The 16346-nt window shown below is 49.9% G+C and overlaps 1 long non-coding RNA gene across 3 annotated transcripts; it reads right to left on the bottom strand.

Moving 5' to 3' along the window:
- Positions 1-648: 648 nt before the first annotated feature.
- Positions 649-14818, bottom strand: LOC110124533 (uncharacterized). 3 transcript variants are annotated; one of them, XR_011483500.1, is made up of 4 exons: positions 14621-14818; positions 13977-14150; positions 13187-13473; positions 649-2460 (listed from the first exon to the last, which is right to left on the bottom strand). It is a non-coding gene; the product is annotated as an uncharacterized lncRNA (long non-coding RNA). The 3 variants fall into 3 exon arrangements; XR_011483502.1 differs by having other exon boundaries at positions 14665-14818; XR_011483501.1 differs by lacking the exon at positions 13187-13473.
- Positions 14819-16346: the final 1528 nt, after the last annotated feature.

The following is a 16346-nucleotide window of genomic DNA, read 5'->3' as shown; positions in this document are numbered from 1 at the left end:
TTAAGTGAATGACAGTGTCTTTTGTGCATATTCTCTGCATGACTGCTTTTTTCTTTTTAAAATCTAAGCGACTTTGTATAAGGCGGTCAAGCCTCTGTGCCTGTGACATGGGGTGCAGGTATCTGTCCCAGCTGATTGTTTTATGTGCTTTACCTGTACACATTGTCAAGATGTCAGTTTTTTCCCAATCTGTTAATATCTATACATTAACACCTCCTTTATAATACCTCAGCAGACATCTCGGGGAGAAACTGATGTGATGATTTGAACGTTTACATAAAAATACAAAGGCTGAGAACACGTCGGATGACTTTGAAGAAGACAGTGGAAGGCTTCACCAGCAGGCATCCAGACTTCTTGCGAAGCTCCAGGACTTGGAGCAGTGGGGCGGGGCCAGGCACACAGCCAAGGCAAGGATGGGGTCCAGCCCAGACCCGCACAGGGCGACGGTCACAACTCTGACCAGCCTGCTGAGGGGATCCAGACCTAAAGAGCAGACCCTGCATCCTCCCACGTAAGTGCAGTCCAGCACAGGCACACGGGCATCGCACTTATAACTGAGAGGCACTGCAGAGCAGTGGGGGGACGCTCTCAGCGAACGGTCCAGGCCTACCTGTTACTCATTTGGGAAAAAAATTCATCTTGGCTCTCATTTCACATCATAAATAAAGATCAAGGTGGAGACAGTGCTAGGAGGATAGACTCTGTATGATTTCAATACCTTTAAGACCATGGAATTTTTGCACCTTGTTTTATGTCCCTGGATATGTCCCAGTGTGTCCTGCTTCACACTCTATGGGAACTTGAATAGAATTTGCATCCTACTGTTGTGTGACATTTGTATAGAGCTTAATTATGTTGAATTGGTTCATGGTGCTTTTCAGGTCTACCATATCCTTCTACTTCTCTGTATATTTATTCTAGTAATTTTGGGGAGTTTGATATTAAAACTTCAACTAAAAAGCTTAATTTATTTACTTTTTAAAAAATAGTAATATATAGTGGAACCATACTAGCTCTATATTTTCCAAGTCTCCTATAAACATTAAATGTGTTATCATCCTTTCATAATTTAAAAAAATAAAATAAAAAACACTTTTAGAAAAGTTTTATGAAACAATGTAAAATGATGAAATACTAGATGTACAAAAATCAGGTGTGAACACTGTAAACACAGCATGACCTTAATTAGGCAAAATAAAAGCACAAATACTTAAAAAAAAAGATCAAGGTAGATATTGGGTCTGGGTGTGAGAGTTTAAAATGATGACAGTTCTCATAGAACACTTTTATTCTTGGAGTAAGCAAAGACTTCTGAGAACACAGACTACACTAACAAAAGGGAAAATTGGTACATTGGATCTTTATAAAATTAAGAAATTCTCTAGACCAAACGACACCATCATGAGAGTCGAAGTGGCCCGAGCAGAGAGGACAAACACCTTCCCTATTGACACCATCTGCTGGGCCTCATCCAGGATTTCCGAATCGAGCAGGTGGCGTGTGCGCGGAGCAGCTGTGTTTCTGACTGGTAGCTGATGCTACTGATGACTCGAGAACCGCTGTTTCAGAGGATGCGTGGAATAGCCACTTGGCAGTCTTTGATGTGCTGAGACCATCACAAAGCTGGAAAAGATCTACATCATATTCTGAGAACATTTTCTCTGCCTGAGGCAGAAGCTTTTTCATTTACTGCATGGTTCAAATGCCCCGTCAGCCTTGTTCATATCCTTCCACCCACCAGAGACGGACTTGTCCATTGCATAGGAGCCTCAGGTCTCTTTGGAAGCTATCCCTGCTCTTAATAAAATTAGGCTCCAAAATCATTTTTTTCAAGCCATTAATGCACATGTAAAATGTAACCTTGTTTTACAGCCAAACTTGAAGTTACTAAAAATTTATATTTCTGCAATGTTGAAAGTATCTCTTATTGTACAGAGTGGGCTTTCCTATAGCAGCCAGAGGAAATGTAATGGTGAAATACTGCACCTGTGCTGGGTAGCATGTCTGAGCAGAAGTGCAGGGAAAGAGTAAGTGTATCTTTAGAAAGTACTGAAACTGCACTCCTCGCGTGGGACTCAACCCACCCGCAACTCAGGTGGAACTTAAACCCACAATCCCTGACTTAGGAGGGAACTTGAACCCACTGTCTTTTCACTGAAACCATTAACCAGGTGTCAGGACTTACTGAAGCTCATGGTTTTTTTGTCTCATCACAGAAAGAACTGAACGCGAGGCAAAGTGGGAGGCAAAGAGTGAGTTTATGAGCATCCGTGCTTGAGAGACATACAAGTGGACAGGAGAGCAGGCTGTGCCTTGAGGACTGAGAGGGCTTTATTTTTGTAAACAAAAGTGGGCAGGGGAGACCCCCACCTTCTTCCTCATTCTTGGGCAGACTTCAAGGCTTACATCATTAGTTCCTCTTCTGACCCTATAGGGTCTAGCTGGACTGTCATGGCACTATTTAAATCAAATGTACAGTTAGCATAAGGATGGTAACACAGACTAAAACATGATAACTCATCTCAGCTTTCAGCATAATGTCCTCTTTCACCTAGTTTTTCCCCTTGCACCTACAGTTCTGTCTTGGCTACATGCGGAAATGCCACCCTTCAAGAACTATCAAGCCCCTGACTTCACGGAACGAGATTCAGAAACCCCAAATCTTGTCTTGTGCTTTAACTCTCTGGGATTGTGGCTTGAGGCTTGAGTGTTCCTGGCGCTTGGATGCACCTGTCTTCCTTCAAAGTAGTGCAGATTGTCACTAGGTTACTGGATTGTCTTCTTTTTCTTTTTTAAAATAATATTTTGGGGTTTTTTTCATTTATTTTTATTAGTTGCAGGCTAATTACTTTACGATATTGTAGTGGTTTTTGCCATACATTGACATGAATCAGCCATGGATTTACATGTGTTCCCCATCCCGATCCCCCCTCCCCCCTCCCTCCCCATCCCATCCCTCTGGGTCTTCCCAGTGCACCAGCCCTGAGCACTTGTCTCATGCATCCAACCTGGGCTGGCGATCTGTTTCACCCTTGATAGTATACTTGTTTCAATGCTGTTCTCTCAGAACATCCCACCCTCGCCTTCTCCCACAGAGTCTAAAAGTCTGTTCTGTACATCTGTGTCTCTTTTTCTGTTTTGCATATAGCATTATTGTTACCATCTTTTTAAATTCCATATATATGCGTTAGTATACTGAATTGGTGTTTATCTTTCTGGCTTACTTCACTCTGTATAATGGGCTCCAGTTTCATCCATCTCATTAGAACTGATTCAAATGAATTCTTTTTAATGGCTGAGTAATATTCCATGGTGTATATGTACCACAGCTTCCTTGGATTCTCTTGAGTGGTCATTAGCTTACAACAGTCTCCCAAATGCCCTTAAACTTTCTGTTCTGTCTTTACCCCCAGTGGCATTTCTAAGTATCCTCCTCTATCCCTGTCAGTGGCTGTGGTGATGGCGGTTTAGTTGCTAAGTCGTGTCTGACTCTTGAGACTCCTCAGACTGTAACCCGCCACACTCCTCTGTCCATGGGATTTCCCAGGCAAGAACACTGGACTGGATTGCCATTTCCTTCTCCAGGGGATCATCCCAACCCAGGAATGGAATCCACGTCTCCTGCATCACAGTCTCCTGTACTTCAGGCAGATTCTCTCCCGACTAAGCCACTGGGGAAGCCATTCCTATCAATACAACCTCAAAAAGGGGATTCAACAATTTATACTCAAACAGCCATGAATGAGAGATCTGAAATGCCCACATCCTCACCACCACTACAGGATGTTTTTATCTCAACCACTCTGGTGTTATGTGTGATGATATCTCGCTATGGCTTTAGTCTGCATTTTCCTAAAGCAATGTAACTAAGGAGTAATAATGTGCATATCACCACCATTTGGTGACTTTTTTTGGGAAATGCCTAGTCAAATCTTCTGTCCATTTTTTTCTGATGAAATTGTCCACATAAGTAAGTCTGTGTTGGTCTCGATTTAAACAGCTTCACATAGAATTACTTTTTTTATTGTGCGTCTTTTTTTTAAGTTATAACATCTAATTTACCACCTTAACCATGTTAAGTGCACAGGTCAGTAGTGCTCAGTACATTTACACTGTTGTGAAACAAATCTCCACCCAGAGCTTTTCATCTTGCAAATCGGAACCTCCACACCCCAAACAAGACTCCCCCGTCTCCCCTGCCCCCAGGCTCCTGGTAAGCACCATTCTAGTTTCCATTTCCAAGAGTAAGACCACTTTAGATGCCTCCTAGAAGTGGATTCAACAGTGCTTATCTCTTGTGAATGGCTTATTTCACTTATCATAATGTCCTCAAGATTCATCTATGACATATACCAGGATTTCTTTCCATTATAAGGTTGAATAATATTGCACTGTATGACTCAACCACATTTGTTTATCCATTCATTCACTACTGAACATCGGGGTGCTTCGACCCCTTGGCTATTGTGAAATATGAACATGCAAATTTCTCTTCCAGACTCTGCTTTCAATTCTGGATATATACACAGAGTTGGAATACTGGATCACAAAGCAATTGTATTTTTAATTTTTTAAGTCATCTCCATACTGTTTCCCATAGTGGTTATGCCTTTTAAAACCATATCAACAATGCAGGCGAGTCCCAGCTTCTCCACATTTTTGCAAACACTTGGTATCTTCTCTATTTTTAATTAAGCAGTCAGCCTCATCTGATGTGTGAGATTTTATCTCTTTGTGTTTGGGGTTTATACTGCTCTAATGATTAGTGATTTTAAGCACATTTTCATATGCTTGTTGGCCACCTGTGTATCATTGGAGAAACATCTATTCAAGTCCTCTGGCAATTTTTCAACAAGTAGGAGTACTTCACTCCTTCTGGATATTAACCCACTGCTAGATACACGATTTTCAAATATTTCCTGCGGTGCTGCGGGTTGTCTCTTCATCTGCATGTCCTCTGACGTGGGCCTATCTGACCACTTTGCTGGTGGTGTTTCCTGTGACCGCTGTCACGTACAGAAAGTCATTATCAATCAGTGTCGTGAGCGCTTCCCCTTTTATTTCGGGAGTTTCACAGATTTTGGACTTTTGTTTCAGTCTTTAATCCATTTTGAGTTAATTTTTGTATGGGATAAGGGCCCATTTTTGTTCTTCTGCACATAAATATCCAGTTTTCCCAACACCATTTGCTGAAGAGACTGTCCTTTCCCCATTGTGTCCCTGGCTCCCTAGTGTTCTGGAGTCAGGAGGTGGCATCCTCCTACGTTGCAATTTAAAATTTTGTTTTGGCTGCTCAGGTTCCCTTGAGATTGCAAACAGATTTTAGATAAATATTTCTATTTCTGCAAATAAAATGCAAAGACTGCTAGAGATTGCACTGACTTTGTAGATTGCTTTTGGTAGTATGAACATTGTAGTGACACTGTCTAACTATGCACATGAGGTTTCTTTCCATTTGTTTGTGTCTTTAATTTCAGCCACGTCTTGTAGTTCTCGGTTTACAAGTCTTTCACTTTCTTGGTTAGATTTCTTCCTAAGTATTTTGTCCTTTTGATGCCATCGTAAATGGAATCTAAATTTTAGACTGTTGAGTCTTAGCATACAGAAATGCAACTCATTTGTGGGCTGGCTTTGTGTCCAATAATTCTGCTGAATTACTTTATTAGTCCTACAGTATTTTCTGGTGAAATCTTTAAATAAGAGTCCCCACATACAAGATCACATCATATGAAAATAGAGGTAATTTGCTTCTCCCCTACAAACTTGAATATCTTTCCTTTTTCATGCCTAACTGCCTTGGCCAGGACTCCCAGTACTGTGCTGAATATAAATGGCAGATCAACACCATTGCCTTGTTCTTGCTTTTAGAGAAAATACGTCAGTCTGCCATCACTCAGTGTTAATTTAATGTGGGTTTCTCAGAAATGGCCTTTATTATGATGAAGTAGTCTCCATTTATTCCTAGTTTGTTGAGTCTTTTTTGTCAGGAAAAGGTGTTGAATCTTGTCCTGTCCCTTTTCTACATCAGTTCAGATCATCGTGTGGATTTTGTCCATCTGTGAATGAGGGGGCAGTGGCTTGGGTTCATTCATTTACTCTTGCATGCATTGAGTGTCTGTGCACTATTCCCTGCTGGGTGCAGTCAGATGAAATATCACGTCTTATATCCTAGATGCCACTGATTCCTCGGAGCTCACGGCCACAGGGGGCAGCATCTCAGCCACGGCCGCGGGGCGGGGGAGGTGGGGCGGGCAGAGCCAGGGCATCTCCAGCACAACATCTTGCACCAGCTGTGGAGCTAGAGCGGGCTCTGGAGTCAGCTCCAGGGCCGGAGCCCCCTGAAGCGCTAGGACGTGCCCCATTCATAGACTAGTGCCCACCCTGACAGCAACTATTGAGCTGCAGCCAGTGCCAGCTCCAGACTAGAGCCGGCTGCTGCTCAAACAGACCAGCTCCAGAACAAGAGCAAGCTCTGGCTCTAACTCCAGAGCTAAGGCCATCTCCATCACCAACTCTCCCACCAATTCTCGCACCACCACCAGGCTCGGAGCCGGCCCCAGTATTAGCTCCCATTCGGGAGCCAGCCCTGCGCTGCGGGGGAAGGCTGCAGGATGAGTCTCTCTTCGGGAAGTCACACGGAAAGGCAGTCCTTTCCTCCTCCTGCTGCTTCAGCGACATCTCAAGATCTAGAGCGGGGCTGGCTCCAGCACCAGGTCTATTACCATCTGAGATCTAGATCCAGCTGCAGAAACAGCTACAGAACTAAAAGCAGCTCTAGACTAGAGTCACTTCTGTCACTGGCTGTAGTGCCATCTTCAGCAGACCCCCGGGAACTGGCACCCACGGCACAACCAGTTATAGCAGCAGTTTGGAGCCTGGCCAACGTCTGCACCAGGACCAGGAAGACAGCCAGAGTCCTCACAGGACTGTTTGCCCCCTGGGTAAGTAGAGGCACATCTGATACATGCAGGAAAGCTAGGGTTACCTTGACCTACAAAGATAGGGTAACCGAGAGCCCCACAGTTTGGACCAACATGGACTAACGTCAGCTCTGTCGCCAGCTACTGAGCTAGAGCTGGGGCCAGCTCAGAACCAAAGCCCCTTGCACCCAAACACGGGGACCTGCTCCACAATGGAAGCCTCTGCAGGTGCTGGTTCTTGCACTGAATTTGGGAGTAATACCAGAGACCTAGAGTCAGCCTCAGCACTAGAGTCAGGTAGAGAGCCGGTTCGAGCACTACGACCAGAGACAGGGCCAGCTTCAGCCCCAGCGTGGGCACTGCTCCTGGGCCAGACCCTCGGCCGGGCCAGCAGCATCTCAGCATCAGCCGCAGCTCCCTCTCTGGGGCTGGCTCCACCTCTGCGACGCCTTCAGCTCCAACAACTGACCTCCAGCCCCAGAGCTCGCTCACCTGCCCAGGAAGCAAGTTTTTCTTACTTTTCTCTTGTATGTCATCTTTGGTTTTATATTTCATGTGTTCAAATTCAAATTCAATGACAATTAGCCCTGCAATTGTTTTAAATTGTACAATTCAGCAGCATTAACCACATTCTCTGTGCTGTGCGCACCATCGCCCTCTAATTCCAGACACTTTTATCTCCTCAATGGGAACCCTGCACCCATTAAGCAGTCACGCCCCAGTTCCACTCCCTCAACCCCTGACAGTCACGAGTCTGCTTCCTGTCTCTATGTTTCCGTCTCCCTGCTCCATAGCCCCTTTGTGAGTTCAACTGACCCTCCATCACAGAGGTGAAGACCCTTGAAAATGCCAACATGTTCCATCGTATGACCTCGACCACCAACTGTGACGGTGTCCTTACAGAGACGACCTTCAGCAAAGCGGTGAAGGTCAGGCATAGAGCCAACTCAATCCTCCCCCACCCAAAGCAGAAGGGACTCAAGATTGCGAAGGGCACCTTCTAATTGGTCCTCAGCACTGGCCAGTCACTTGGCTGCCCTCCCCAGCATCTGTAACTAGGTAACTAGTTATTTACAGACTGGTCAGGTGGGCACCTTCCCCCCACCTGCCAGCCCAGGTCACCTCCAGGCCCAGTTTCACCCTGAACCTCTCCTGCTGCCAGCATGATGCCTGCCAGTCAACAGGCTGACCCGACGTCCAGTAGACCACCTGTAGCCTCAGATGCCTTCTCATCTCTGGGGTCCAAAGGACGACCTGACTTTGCCAAGGAGCATCGCCCATGGGCCTCAGCCCTGTGCACCATCCAGGCCCTGCCCTCTGTACAGTTTCCTCACAAGTTCCGAGTACAGGTCACTGTCATTTGTGCCCAAGGGTCCCACCGGGCATCATTCACCCTGTGGATTTAACCACTGCAAAGCTGGCTCTGCCCCGTAGTCCCCTGGTCCCCGACAGAGTTCAGGACCAGGGGCAGCTCCCACCTTCGTGCCGTGACCAGCTCAGATCGGGGCAGAGGTCTGCAGCGGGGACTCTGCCACGTGCTCACCGTGCACTCGGCCAGCTCCTCCAGCTTCAGAGTGTAGGAAATGATATGAGATTTGGCAGAGTCCTCAGATGTCCAGCCAAAGAAGGTCATTGCCCACCCCTTCTCCCTGACATCCCTTTCCAGCCCCTCCATTCCTGGACCGGAGCTCCCCACTCCACACCCACAAAAGGGGCCAGTAAGTCCTGGCTCCTAAACAGAGTTTCTAGAAGCCCATGAGTGGGTCGTCAGCCTCCGGTGCCCTGCAGGGTCCAGAGAATCTGCTGACCATGCTGTCTCCATGATTACTGAGAAGATCTGGCATCAGCTCGGCCCCCAGCATCACCTCCCCCTTTTGAGCTCCAACCACACACCCACACACTCTGTCTCAGGGGTCTGCAAGCAGACCTGCTCACTGCATCCAGCACGTGGGCAACACTGCATCATCCACCATGGACACGAACAATGGCAACATGTGCGAGAGCATCCTTGTGAGCTCGGCAGGCTGAGTGTGCTCTCGGTCCCCTCATTCAGACCTCTCTGGGTACCAACCTCTTTTGAATGGTTGCCTTCCTGGCAGCATGCCCATCCCTGAAAGAAAGGATACCACCCCTTCCCCTCACTGCAAAGTGAAAGTTAAGTCGCTCACTCGTGTCCCACTCTTTGCGACCCCGTGGACTGTAGCCCACCAGGCGCCTCTGTCCATGGGATTCTCCAGGCAAGAGTACTGGAGTGGGTTGCCATTTCCTTCTCCAGGGGATCTTCCTGACCCAGGGACCGAACCCAGGTCTCCCACATTGCAGGCAGATGCTTTAAGCTCTGCGGCACCAGGGAAGCCCTGAGGCTGGCTCATCAAGAGCCAGCACTGGCTCCAATGACAATCACAGAGTCAGAGGCAATGCCAGGTTCAGAGGATGACCTGGCTCAAGCATGAGCTCCAGGGTTCGAGCCCAGGCTGGCCCCAGCTCCAGAGCTACCGGCAGTTCTAGCACTACCATCAGGGCTGGAAACAGCGCCAGCATCAGCTCTAGCACCAAAACTAGAGGTAGAAAAATCTCAAATGCCAATCTGATCACACACGACAAAGAGAGAGGCAGTTTTATTACCAGCTCCTGTGGAAACTCCAATGATAGTCCTAGCACCAGGCCTAGACTTAGAACCAGCTCAAATCAGAGTCCGGTCCAGAACCAGCTCTAGCACTCCTTCCACACTAAGGCGTGTGCAGTCCCCAGAGCCAACAGCAGCTGCAACAAGAGTTCGAGCTCCCACACCAAAGCTGGGAGGAGCTCCAGCCTCCCGTCACCATCATCCGGGAGACAGGGTGGCTCTGTCACCAACGCTGGAGTCAGCTCCATCCCCAGCTCCAGAGCCAGAGCCTGCTCCAGCAGCAATTCCAGAGACAGAGCCAGTGCAAGTCTCAGGACTAGAATCAGCCCCAGATCTAGCTCTCGCCCACCTCCTGCCCCAGAGCCCGCTCTGGAGCCCCGTGCAGAGGTACGGCTGGTGCAGTCGACGCAGCTAAGAGTCAACAGCAGCACCAGCCCCGAGCTCAGCCTGTTCCTGCCACCAACCCACAAAGCCCCGAACCCGCCTCCAGTAGCTGCTCATGAAACCCAGCCGGTGTCACCTCCAGAACCAGTCTTCCTGTGAGGGTATCCTTTTTCTGCTTTCTTTATGGTTTCTTTATGGTGCTTTATGAGTTGACTTTCAAGTAAAAGTTCAACTTTTCAGACATATTTAACTGTACAATTTGGTGGCATTAACATTTACTATGCTGTGCACCATCACCATTATCTGGTTCCATAATGCTTTCATCACCCCCAAAAGAAACCCTGCAGCCACCTAGCACTCACTTCCTGTTGCCCACTCCCCCATTCCATGGCACCCCCCACCCAGCAATGTACAAGAATTCCAATTCATCAACATCCTCGCCATCTGTTATTTTCTGTTTACTGCATTATAGCTGTCCCAGCGGGTGTGAAGCAGCGTGTCCCTGTGGCGCTGGCCTGAATTTCTCTAATACCTGGTGATGCTGATCGCCTTTCCATGCACTTCACAGGCCATTTGTGTATCTTCTTTGGAGGGATGTCTATTATTTGCAATGATGTTGTGTTTATACTCTTGTGTAAAAGTCCTTTATGTACTCTGGATACAAGACCTTTATAAGATCTATTATTTGCCAATATTTTATACCATTATTTGGGTCTTCTTTATATTCTTTTGAGATTGCCCTTTCATTCACAAAAGGTTTTCATTTTGATAAAGTCCAATTTTTCTGTTTTTTAATTTTGTCTCTTCTATAATTGCCATTCTATTAAATATCACATCAAGGGTATGATATTGTCAAACCCAAGGGTAAGAGATTTATCCCTATGTTTTCTTCCAAGATGCTTCCATTTTAGGTCTTAAATTTAGGTCCTTGTTCCATAGTTAGTTTTCTTTGATGTGAGGTAAGGCTCCATCCTCATTCTGTGGCATGTGGGCATCTGGTTTCCCCAGACCATTTGCTGAAGAGACTGTTTCTCTCTTATGAATGATCTTGATATACAACTTCAAAATCAATTGCCTGGATTTATTTCTTAATTCTACTGATATGAAAGAGTTAGTTGCCCTGTCATGTCCGATTCTTTGCAACCCCATGGATTGTAGCCTGCCAGGGTCTTCTGCCCACACCATTCTCCAGGCAATAATACTGATGTGGGTTGCCATTCCTTATCCAGGGGATCTTCCTGACTCAGGAATCAAACCCGGACTCCCACAATGCAAGCAGATTTTATGCTGTCTAAGCAAGACATGTATCTATATATCTATTGATAGATGTCTTGCTAATTGCTCATCAGATTTCCATTACAATTTTGAAATGAAAAGCAAAAGTGGGCATCACCGACTTACTCCCATCCTTAGGGAGAGAACTTTCAGCCTTTCTCCCCTGAGTGTGATGTACATGTTTTTCTCAAATATCCTAAATCACATGAAGGAAATGCTCTTCTATTTCAATTTTATTGAGAGCAGCTATTATTTTTAAAAAAGGCTTGTGTTTCTTCAAAGTTTTAAATGCTTTTTCTACATCAATTGAGATGACCACGTGTTTTTATTGAGGTCTGAACAGTCCCATTCATTCCTGATAAGACAGCACTGGAGATGACTATACAGTCCTTTCAGTATGCTGCTGGGTTCTGTCTGATAGCATTTCACTGAAGATTTTACATCTTTCTAATGGATTTTGGCCTGCAGATGTCTTTTCTTATGGCATCTCTCAGTTCAGTTTGGTCGCTCAGTCGTGTCTGACTCCTTGAGACCCCATGGACTGCAGCACACCAGGCTTCCCCGGCCATCACCAGCTCCTGGAGCTTTGCTCAAACTCACGTCCGTCAAGTCCATGTTGCCGTCCAACATCCCATCCTCTGTTGTCCCCTTTTCCTCCCGCCTTCGATCTTTCCCAGTATCAGGGTCTTTCCAATGTTCCAATGAACATTCAGGATTGATCTCCTTTAGGATGGACTGGTTGGATCTCCTTGCAGTCCAAAGGACTCTCAAGAGTCTTCTTCAACACCACAGTTCAGAAGCATCAATTCTTCAGTGCTCAGCTTCCTCTACGGTCCTACTCGCTTTACAGCATCTTTGGAGTTATGTTAATGTCATCACAAAATGAGTTTAAAAGTGTTTGCTTGTCTTGTACTTTTCGAAGAATTTAGGAAGGATCTGTTTTCTATCCTTAAGTATCTGAGACAAAACACCAGTGAAGGCATCAGGTTCTTTTTCCCTGTTGGGTTCTTATTACTGCTTCAGTTTGTTTACTTATAAGAGATCTACTCAGACTTTCCATTTCTTCTTGAGTCAGTTTTGCTAGCTTGTGTGTTTCTAGGATTTTATCCATTTCATTTAGGTTAAGCAACTTGTTGACATACAATTGTCCCATGTTGTCCATTTTTTAAATCTTTAAAACAAAGAACTCTTGTGTCATTGATTTTCTCGAGAGCGCCTCTGTCCTGTTTATCCGTGTTCTAAATTTCATTATTTGCTTTGTTCTGCGAACCTCGGGTTTATTTTGCTCTTCTTTGCCTATCTAATCAAGGGCCTCGTCTCACCAGCCCCAGAAAACAGCCAGGGCCTCTCTCCAGATATGCATCATTGGGTGGACAACAATCACAGACTGGAGTGGACTAGGCTACCAGGCACTTTCCACCCCAGCTGGCATCCCAGGTCTCTCCCAGACTACAGTTTCACCCTGAACCTGGCCAGCCCGCAGGCTTCGGTGGCTGCCCATGGACAGGCTGACCTGGCCTCTCACAGACCACAGCCCCCGGTGTCTGTGCTCTGGAAACAAGAGGACTTGCTGAAGTTTGCAAAGGGGCACCACCCACCGTCACAGGGCCCAACCCACCACCACCAGACTCTGCCTCTGGGTGATTCCCTCACACCTTCCAGGCTTGGGTCACTGGTGCCTATGCCCACGGGCACCCAAGAACATCCATCTATCAGATTTGACAACAGCAAAGCTGGTCCTCCCATCTAGCCACCAGTTCCCCAACACGGAGCCCAGGACCAGCAGAAGCTCCCATTCCAGGATCTGGGATAGGCTAAGGAGATGGCCCGAACTCGGCAGCTGGGAAGGTGCCCACGTGCTCAGAGTGCCCTCCAGGCCCAAGCGGAGAGGATCAACATGAGCTTGGCACCCTGGAGGCCAGGGGAGGAGATGACTGCCCCCCTTTCTCCAGGACAGCCCCTCTCAGTTCCAGCATACCTCACTCCCTCCATACCCAGAGGGGACCAAGACGCCCCAGTTCCTAGAAGCCCCTGGAGCCGGACGCTGGCACAGGGCACCCTGCGGGGTCTGGGCTCTGCTGATCCTCCATTCCTCGGGGGCCAGGAGTAGACGTTCCATCCTCAGCATCCCCACGGTCCTTGGCCTCCAACAGCCCTCGGCTTCAGCTCCCCATGCCCTTGGCAGCCTCCGGCACATGAGGGCTGGGTCTCAGGGTCTGCAACATCAGCTTCTCGCTGCTGTCCAACCAGCACGTGAGGGACCCCCTGCATCCACGTCAGCGTGGACATCAGAAGAGCGAAAAGGGCCAGAGTGCCCTGCTGATCCCCTCGGCCCCTCACTCGGACCTCTCTGGTCCAGACAGCACCCAAACGGCTTTGACGAGAAGCCCCCTCTGGGCCCTGCGGGCAGCAGGCCCCTCCCTGAGAGGAGGAGGAAGACTGCACAGCCTCCAGTGACCACGGGAGGAGACAGAAGCCGCCTCCGCATCCCTGGGGTGTTCTCTGGGATCCATGCTGTACTGGCTGGAACACAGGTCCAACAAAACAGCTCTGAGTCTAGGAGCTGAGAAGGACGGGTTCTCACCAGACAGCCTGTACCTGGTCCCGCTCACCCTGCAGTGACCTCTAACCCCTTGCCCCACACTGAGTCCTGTGTGGTCTGGTCCAGAACCTCCCCGGTGCGCACCTCTCATCCCCGTCCCAGGCTCCCTACCGCCTTCCTCCCCCAGGGACCCGTCCAAGCTCATCCCCACCCACAATGGACTCACCTCCAAGGCCGGGCTCAGAGCCTCAGGCTCCTGTGCAAGGACAGCCTTTGGGGCCAGATGGGCCTGGACTCAAACCCCCGGCGGGGCCACGCCACAGCCCGTGACAGGCCAGGTCATGTGCTGACTCTCTGAGCCTCAGTGTCCTCCGCTGAAAACGGGATCAGTGACTCTGACCTGGGGAGCGGGTGATGGGGATTAAAGAAGGGACAGGAAGACACCCAAAGTGCTTGGACTCAGGAGGTCCCTGTCTGGGGGAGCCCAGCACAGGGCCAGGTCTCAGCGTGCGCTCAGGCGACGTGAACAGCCATGATTCTGACCGCCCCAGTCAGGCTGGGCTTGGGCACTCAGACTTGAGGGACCTTGAGTGCTGGGACTGCTGCTCATCTCCAAAGTGGGGTGAAATCACTGAGTGACCAGACGGCTCACTAGTAACAGTACCTGCCCCCCAACTCTCGCCCACAGGGGTGCTGGGCGCCCTCCTCCATGGGCTCCCTCTGACCCTCGGACACCGGCCAGGCCTGCCTGCGGAGACAGGCTGGACCTCAGTCTTGGGGTGCTGTCAGAAGGACAAGCAACGTGGGCAGAGGACGAGGGGACGTGGTGGCCGCCCCTTCTCCCTGCCGAGTCGGCATGCAACGACTCACCCCGCCGGGCCCTGGGGTCCAGATGGAGGGCTGGGGGTTCGCACCGTGACTGTCCTGTCTCCTGGCCTCCAGGACCACCAAGCCCAGCGCTCGGCGGCCAGCCTGGCTGCGGTGGGGGTGGACTCGGGGCTCAAGGAGACAAGGGCCCCAGAGCAGCTTATTGGGGGCCCGGGAGGACGTTCACGACCAGGGGAGCCGTTGGCGACTGGGGACGCGCATGCGCTGTGCGGCTGCGGGGGGGGGGGGGGGGCGGGCGGGGTGAGCAAGAGGCCCCGCCCCCCGGCCGGTCACCCCGCCCCCCATCCCACGGCGGGGCGGGGGGTGCTGAGCGCCTGTAGCGCACCCCCAGCTCCCAGGAGGGAGAGTCAGCGCAGTGACCGCCCTGGGCCTCCTGAGCAGTTCCTCGTCCAAGCCCTCACGGGAGAGAGGAAACAGGCCAAGAGAGGGGCAGGGACTCGGCCCAGCACAGCGCGTGCGCCACACGCAGAGGCGAAGGCAGGCTTCCAGGCTCTGAGGCCGGGTTCAGCCCTGCCATGGATGCTTGCCCTGGGAACCAAAAGTCCTGAGGTCCTGGGGTACCCTGCCCACCCCTCTCACGTGGGACCCTTTGCTTTGGGCATCCACACATGGGGTCAAGTGCGCGCGTGTGTGTGCACACGCGCGCACACACACACACACTCTCTGAATGTCCTGCTGGGGAGTGGACCCTGGAAGGAGATCAGGCGGAAGAAGAGGTGGGAAGCGGCGTAATGGGACCCATCAGTGGAGAGCGCACAGGAGGCGGTTCCCTGCTGCCTGGACGCCTTCATTCTATCTCCCAGTTACTGAGGGCCTGTTCCATGAAGGCTTCCGCCTGCGTGTGTGCTCAGTCCTATCCGACTCTTTGCAATCCCATAGACTATAGTCCGCCAGACTCCTAGGTCCATGGAATTCCGCAGGCCAGAATACTTGAGCGGGTTGACAATTCTTACTACAGCAGATCTTCCGACCCAAGAATCGAATCCACAGTCTCCTGCATCTCCTGCGTTGGCAGGCCGACTCTTTGCCACTGCGCCACCTGGGAAGCCCCCGACCCCATGCAGTCGCCCCCAAACGCTGGTGGCAGAGCCATGAACACAGGCTGACAGATGAGATCTTCACACCCAGGCACACATGCCGCCCAGGCAGGTTTAGTTCTCAGGAGATGCCTCTGACAAGAGGCCTAAGTAAGGCTCCTGGAGCTCCATAATCCAGGCTGGAGGAAAAATGAGCTCCCTGGGGACCGTTTAGCACCCCATCACCAGGGTGGGGCTGGGAGGGCACAGGGACCCCTGGGAACACGACGCGTGTGCTCGCTGCCGTGGGGAGAGTTACAACGCCCTTGGTCTTTGACCCTGGAACCCGGGTCTTCTTCCAGCATCTGGGAAACGGTGACGGGCTCGGCTGTTAGTGTGCAAGTGGGCTCAATCTCGGGCGCTCCTTAGTTCTCAGTGGACCAAAACCGAAGCTGCTCTCCGTGGTCCAGCCCAGAGCACTGGGGCAAAGAACGGAGGGCTTGAGGAGAGCTGCTGCTGATGCTGAGTCACCTCAGTCGTGTCTGACTCTGTGCGACCCCATAGACCGCAGCCCACCAGGCTCCCGTCCCAGGGATTCTCCAGGCAAGAACACTGGAGTGGGCTGCCATTTCCTCCTCCAGTGCATGAAAGGGAAAAGTGAAAGTGAGGAGGGCAGAAAGGGCTTAAAGCAA

Source organism: Odocoileus virginianus, chromosome 2 (genome assembly GCF_023699985.2).
Source record: "Odocoileus virginianus isolate 20LAN1187 ecotype Illinois chromosome 2, Ovbor_1.2, whole genome shotgun sequence".
Lineage (NCBI taxonomy): Eukaryota > Metazoa > Chordata > Mammalia > Artiodactyla > Cervidae > Odocoileus > Odocoileus virginianus.
This window is presented reverse-complemented; position numbering and strand designations above follow the sequence as displayed.